We start from the raw sequence: 6,689 nt of genomic DNA, 5'->3' as shown, positions 1-6,689 counted from the left end.
TCTCAGATATTTCCTAAATACAGTGAAATGTGAAGTGCAAGTAAATCAGATATTTGCTGCCTTTAAAAATTAATGTGAAAAATTAAGGAAACATGATCCTTCCACTGCTGAATTTTCAGTGGTGACTATGAAACTGGGAAGGAAAACGAAGAAAGAGAACCTATTGTCTTAGTTACTGGGATAATTTTTGTGACCTTCTCTCCAAAGTAGGGACAAGGTCATTGTATTGAAGGGGAAGCAAATCTGCCAAAGAAGAGGATGCAGTTGTTCTTGTTCTCCTTGATAAAGAAGAGGAAGGGGTGATCACAGCAAAATTCTTCAACTACACATGTTGATGTTCTACCAACAAGTACACCAGAGGCAGCTGCAGCCTCTGTTCCCTCCTCAGTCACCTCCCCAAAGGACTGGTGCAGGGCCTTAGTCACCACCAGACGCCCGTGTTGACTCATGCCTGACAGGTCGGCCTTCTGCCCATGGAACACATCCACCATCCCCAGGTGTTCCAATGTGTCCTTGAGGTCGTACTTCTTTTCCATCTTGAACCGAGGCAAGCACAAACGTAGTCTTATCTCAGACATATTCTGTGAACTTGTCCAGTCTAGTAGTTTCTCGGCAGTGAGTTTATCTTGAAGCTATAAACATAGGGGAAAATGTGACAATTATCTATGGATCTTTAGCTTACAAATGATCAGAATATGTGGGAAATCTTTACTTTAACAATAAATGAAATACACAGATCTTTCAACTTAGCAGATTCTAATAATAAAAAAGTCCTGACTGCATAACCTATTTATTTTACAGTGTGCTACACATTTTTTCATACATACTATTATTATTATTATTATTATGTATCCCCTACTGTTATATTTTTGCTTGACATAATTGGGAACATATCACACATTGCTATATTTTAGTTTTTCAGTCAATGTTAAGTTACTATTAGTATCATCAATTGACTGTACATATGGAGAACTCGAATTTAATTACCATGTGTCCTGAGCTAAATGTTTGCTATCCAGAGAGGAAACATTGTTTCTCATTTTGTATTTTTCATTATTCTGAGGCACCTTGATCTAAAAGCTGGTTTGCATTGTATCTTATTAAAGAGGACCTGGGGCGGGGACAAGTTTACCTTCTGCAGTCCATCAACCTCACTGGGCAGCAGCACAAGCATACTAAGCTCTTTGCCCTTGTAAGGTATTTCCAGGATCTTGACCTGCTCATCTTCCAGTGATGTAAATTTGAAACATTCAGTTTGTTTCATCATCTTCACAGGTGTGCTCACATCCTGCAATAATTGAGGGAGTCCAAAATCCAGTGATATAGAACAGGCAACAGAGAATATTTTTGAGATGTTACTCACATATTTGCCTTAGGGATAGGCAATACAGGAATTTCATAAAGTACAAACAAATGTTCATATGTATATATTTGCATGTATATGTTTAGATATGAATATATATGTATATACATACATGCAAACATACAAACAGGCATGTATAAATTATGCTTGGGTTGGTCAGGGGGATTGAACTAAGGTCTTGGTTCTGCCTCTGAGAGGTTATGCTCAAGGCCAGCACTCTACCACTTTGACTCAGAGCTCAATCATTAGATTTTTAGGGTTTAACTGGAGCTAAAAAAGATGATGAGACAATAGAGAGAAATTGGACGAATAACATGGGAAGAAGTAATAATGCCCAGGAAGTTATATACTGCCATGTAAATGATACCTTAAAATCAGTATCCATCACTCTGATAATAAATAATTTTTAAAAAGTAAAAGCAAAAATTGGGGGGAGAAAAAGAGGATCAGGGGGATTTGCCTTCCCAGGCCACTTTGAATTATCATCCTCAAGTCTCAGCTTAAGAGGTGTGAACCACTGGTATACAGCTTTTCAGATAGATCTAACTATGCATAGTTATAAGAACACAGCGTCTTAAACACTGGCATGACATATGCTATTTGCTCTTTCATTGGAACAAACCATCACATATTCTGAAGTTGAATTTTCAACTTAAACAACCCTATATGACTTAACAAAATTAGTGGTTACCTTGTTCAGCCAAAAGGTTCCCTCTTCAGTGTTTTCCTTTGGAAACTCCTGATCCCACTTCCCTTTGAAATAGATTGCATTCACCAGAACCAAGACAGTGTTTGCGTCAAGACTTCCATCAGGAAACAGGTCCTTGATTTTTTCTTCAAGGGAAAAAACATAAAGGCCTGTCACAATAAGTACGAGTGATCTTTCTGTAAGAGGCTGTGGGAAAGTTCACGATGATCACTAATTCATCATCAAAGTCACATCTTGGGACTCATTGGCCTGTTTACCAGGTGCAGCCTTCTTTATGGTGCTAGCCTGTGATGGAGGCAGAGCTTCTTGTGAGGGAAAGGGGGCTGGGCTTTCTAGAGGTGAATTCAGCCATTCCACACTAAATACTGGCAAGCATTTTGTATCTACTCTGCCACCTTCTTTCCTTTCATTCTCCCTTTCCACATTTGCTTCTACCTCATTTCCCAAATGTGGTGTCATTACTCAGAGGAAATGGAGCCCAAGTGCTCTTAGGTGATGAAAACACAAGCTCTGTGATGGCATGTATGCCTTGTGCTGTCAGACACTACTTCCTGGATGTCCATGTGATTTCACCTTGGCCTGCTGGAGCCTTGGCTTGTCAGGAGAGATGGGAGGGGGAGGTGGGGAGAGACCTTGTGTGCTAAGTCAAGGCTTTCTTGGAAGGAGAGCATGTGTGTGTTGCTGTAGGAGGTAGAGCTGGAGATGTGTCCCCGGAGCTGCAGGCCAGGAGGAAAGACATGTGGGATCAACAAAACCTCCCATTCTTCTCAGTTAGGGAAAACAGAAGGAATCTTTTCATGTGTTTTGTTTTCTTAAGTATCCATCATCAAAGTGGACTCTGCTCACAAGGATAGTGTAGGATCTCAAAAGAGGACTGACATGGACTTAGGATGTAGAAGGCCACTGTCATTCAGGCCTACACAACCATGTGCAGTGTCTTTTCCTCCTCTCCACCCCATCTCCAGGTCCTCCCCAGTGCTCCTGTACATGTCATGCCCAGGGCGCCCTCCCAGGATACTCAAAAGTGTTTCTGCAACGGGTGTTCCTCTGGAACTCTACCATTTGTCTGGCTTTCCACCCAGGTGTTAATCTTCTTCCGGCTTTCTTCTGCCTTGTGTACAAAATCAAGTGACTCCACACTGGCTCGGTAACCTTTCTTCACTTTGTCTAGATATTCCTTTGAGATGGAAATCAAGAAAGAGGACATGAAGACTAATGGGTGCAGTATCAAGTTCATGATAAGCAGAATGCAGACCATGAATCCATCCTGAACATGCAGATCTTAACAGAAATGCCAAATAGCTGGTGAGAGAGGGAAACAGAGGATTCAGAAAAAAGGAAGTAACTGAAGGTAAATGTTATTTGACCAGGGAGAACAGACAGAGTCAAAGGTAGGTACAATTAGTATCAATTTGTAGAGTTAGTGACATGTTTCTCTGAAGGAGATGCATTGTTCCTGAGAGTTCTGACTAGTATATATGAACTTTGTCCTTATCACGTTGCACACATCTCAAGTTCAGCAACACAATGTTTCCAGCAATGTCCCCCGCTTTCTTTAGGGACAGATACTAGTGTCTACACAGTCCAGAAACCCCATGCTTGTGTAACGTTTCTCTCCAAATCATTCTAGTAAGAGTTCAGGAATTGCATTTTATGACATGCTCTGTTTTCAGATGCCTTCTTCCTTCCTCAGACCTTTCCTGTGTCTATATTCGGCCAGGATCTTCCACATCTGGGGCACTGCAGTGGGGATGAGTTGTGGTGACAGAGCAATCATCCCCCATGCCAGCCAATCCTCCTCCCACGTGGCCATTAAGGAAAGGGGAACCCAGGATGCAGAATGAAGGTGTAAAGGGACAGGTAGAACTTATCTGCAGAAACTGAAAAGTCTTTCCTCCATAAAGACAGTTGGCAGTCTTTAGCTCGAATGTATCAGTGGGTTTGTTTAATTCTGTCAGCAGCTTTTGAAATTGTTGATTTACAGTGTTTGCCTCCTCAGCCTGCAGCATCAGATAGGATGCCCTTTTTTATTAGGTTCTCACTGAAATACTGAATGCATGAGCAATACCTAAATGTCAGTAACTTCATAGATTTTTTTGTGTTATTCCCTTATAATTGCAATATATTTAACCTTACATACTCTAAATATTTCTTCTTACCTTCAGCCTCTTCATGGGAATTCTTCCTCCTGCTGTCTTGCACTTAATTCTAGTCTCTCTCATGTAAACTAAGGAGGGAAAGCCACTGGGTTCCTTCCCTGGTTTTATGAAGTAGAGCTCCCCAGCTGAACTCTCAATGCAGAAGAACCATATTGCATTTCTAGCAACCATTATTAACCCGGTAATGGTGACGTTTGGTCCATTTAAAACATGTTATAATATGGGAGTCTGTTACATTTCCTGTGGGGAAAGTCTTACATTGGTTGGCCATTTTGTATGGGTCTGGCCTTACTGGATTTTTCCTGTATATAATCTATGTACTGAATAATTGTCTTTTGATTACCTCTAAGCTTAGTCGAATTTAGATGAAGATAGGAAATCCAAGAGAATTAAAGAAGTATTCTCATCATAAAAAATTAGCAGAGGCAAGTTTCATGTCTAAGCTTGCCTTAACTTGGCACTTTCTACTGGTTAGCTGACAGTTTGCACTAATCAACCCTAGACCTATTTTTTTTTTGCCAGTCCTGGGACTTGAACTCAAGGGCCTGAGCACTGTCCTTGGACTTTTCAACGCTAGAGCTCTACCACTTGAGCCATAGCATCATTTCCGGCTTTTTCTATGTATGTGGTACTGAGGAATTGAACCCAGGTCTTCATGCATGGTAGGCAAGCACTCTACCATTAGGCCAAACTCCCAGCCCACCCTAGACCTACTTTTATGTTAGTGATCATTTCCCCTAATATGCTTGAAATTTGTGTGTCTCCTCTTGATCTTATCCGTGAGTTAATTCACATTAAATTATTTTAGTTACACTGTGATCATGACCCTTGTTTGTCATGTTATAATCAAAATAACTACGTGTGTGGGGAGGATCATGGGTTTGAACTTGGCCTCTGGGCTGTCCCTAAGCTCTTTATTTGAAGGCTACTGCCCTACCCTTGAGCTAAGCCCCACTTGTGTTTTTATAGTGGTTCATTGGAGATAAAAATCTGGGGTCCTTTTATGCTCAGGCTGGCTTTGAACCTTGATCCACAGAGCTCAGGTTCCTGAGTAGCCAGGATTACTAGAGTGACCTACCACACCCGGCTCATACTAGCTTTTACTATGAGTTGTTCTTGACAACATGGCTGCCTTTTAGCCCCTAGTTTCCTGAGGTGAAGTCAGTGGGACTCATAGCCTCTGTGCCTTACTTGAGTAAACCCCTTGTGAAGAGCAGTACAGGCACAGGGGCCCTGATTGTTCAGGGCCATCCCCACATCCTTAAGTGTTCAGAAATGTCCCGGGACTCACGTGAGATGTAGTAGACTCTGGTTTCTCTCCTGTGAATTCACTGAAGTACCTGAAAGACACAGGGTGCATATGAAGAGCACTTCACTTAGAAGGGCGAGGAATGAACATAAATGAAAACTAACAAGATAAGATTGATTCACAAAATGTAACAAAGTCTCCAAACTTTAGGGACTGAACTTGGTCTTTGAAAAAGAAATTCCACCCAGCAAACCTGGCTTGATGATAGGCTACTTCAAAGAATGTTCATCATCTATGATTTAAACACATCGGATGATATGGTCCTTGAATTCAGCCAGTGCAAAGTAGTCTGCACATTTCAAGTCATCTCTGTTATTTTAGCAGCTGTGATAGGACATCCCAGCTCCCAAAGCACATGCAGGAACACAGAAGTACATGGGGAAGAATGTGGAAGGTCACACAGTTGTAGGGGTGCCTTCCTGTCAGCCTGTTCTCCCCTCAGGCCAACACAGGCAGAGCCATGCATCTCTATCCTCACTTAGCCAACACAGCAAGATACAGAGCACCAGACAGAGGTCAACAGAAGGGCACACCTACTTCCTCAATCTCCTGTGCAGTGTTTCCTCTGGCCCCTAAGAGGACCATTGACAAGGCAGAAGAGATGCTGAGAGGGGAGAAGAAGGCATTGTCTGCCGATGTTCCCAACTTCCGGAGAATGTCCACCGTGAACTTGGTGTTTGCTTCACTGAGGGCCTTCATGGTGAGCGTGAGGATACCTGGAGCTCTTAGAGAAAGGGAAGATGGGGTCTTTTTAGAATGCAGGAACTGAGCAGAAGCCCTACTCTCTCATGAAATTTCTTCAAGGAAGTAACATATCTGTGTGTGGGATTCTGGCCATGAAAGCCTTTGTTCTCTTCTGTGTTAAACACTTCCATAAGGGACATCAATGTATCTACAGAAAAGATTAATGAAAGGCCTACTAGAACAGGATTCCCATTCAAGTAGTTGAATGTTGTTGCATTTTCTCTTCATCAGGATATGTGGTATTTTGGGTGGAAAATTTATCCAGAATGCCATGATGAACACGTCTGTGGATCTCATCCACCCACTTGTCCAAAGTTCTCCTTTGGTCCTTTCTGTAATTCTAGGATATCTGGTTGCCCACATGCTGACATACTAGTTTAAAATGTATTTATTTCTTTGGAAATT

General features: G+C 41.9%; 1 pseudogene across 1 annotated transcript; it reads right to left on the bottom strand.

Annotated features, from left to right (window-relative positions):
• Window positions 1-218: 218 nt before the first annotated feature.
• LOC150049595 (serpin B4-like) lies at window positions 219-6,239 on the bottom strand (annotated as a pseudogene). The gene is made up of 7 exons (XR_016538853.1): window positions 6,078-6,239; window positions 5,564-5,571; window positions 3,946-4,121; window positions 3,132-3,251; window positions 2,055-2,197; window positions 1,133-1,288; window positions 219-632 (listed from the first exon to the last, which is right to left on the bottom strand). The product of XR_016538853.1 is annotated as a serpin B4-like (transcript).
• Window positions 6,240-6,689: the final 450 nt, after the last annotated feature.

The sequence above is a fragment of the Megascapheus bottae genome, chromosome 19 (genome assembly GCF_031878675.1).
Source record: "Megascapheus bottae isolate mThoBot1 chromosome 19, mThoBot2.hap1, whole genome shotgun sequence".
NCBI classification, from domain to species: domain Eukaryota; kingdom Metazoa; phylum Chordata; class Mammalia; order Rodentia; family Geomyidae; genus Megascapheus; species Megascapheus bottae.
The sequence above is the reverse complement of the archived record's forward strand: the minus strand, read 5'-3'. Positions and strand labels throughout refer to the sequence as shown.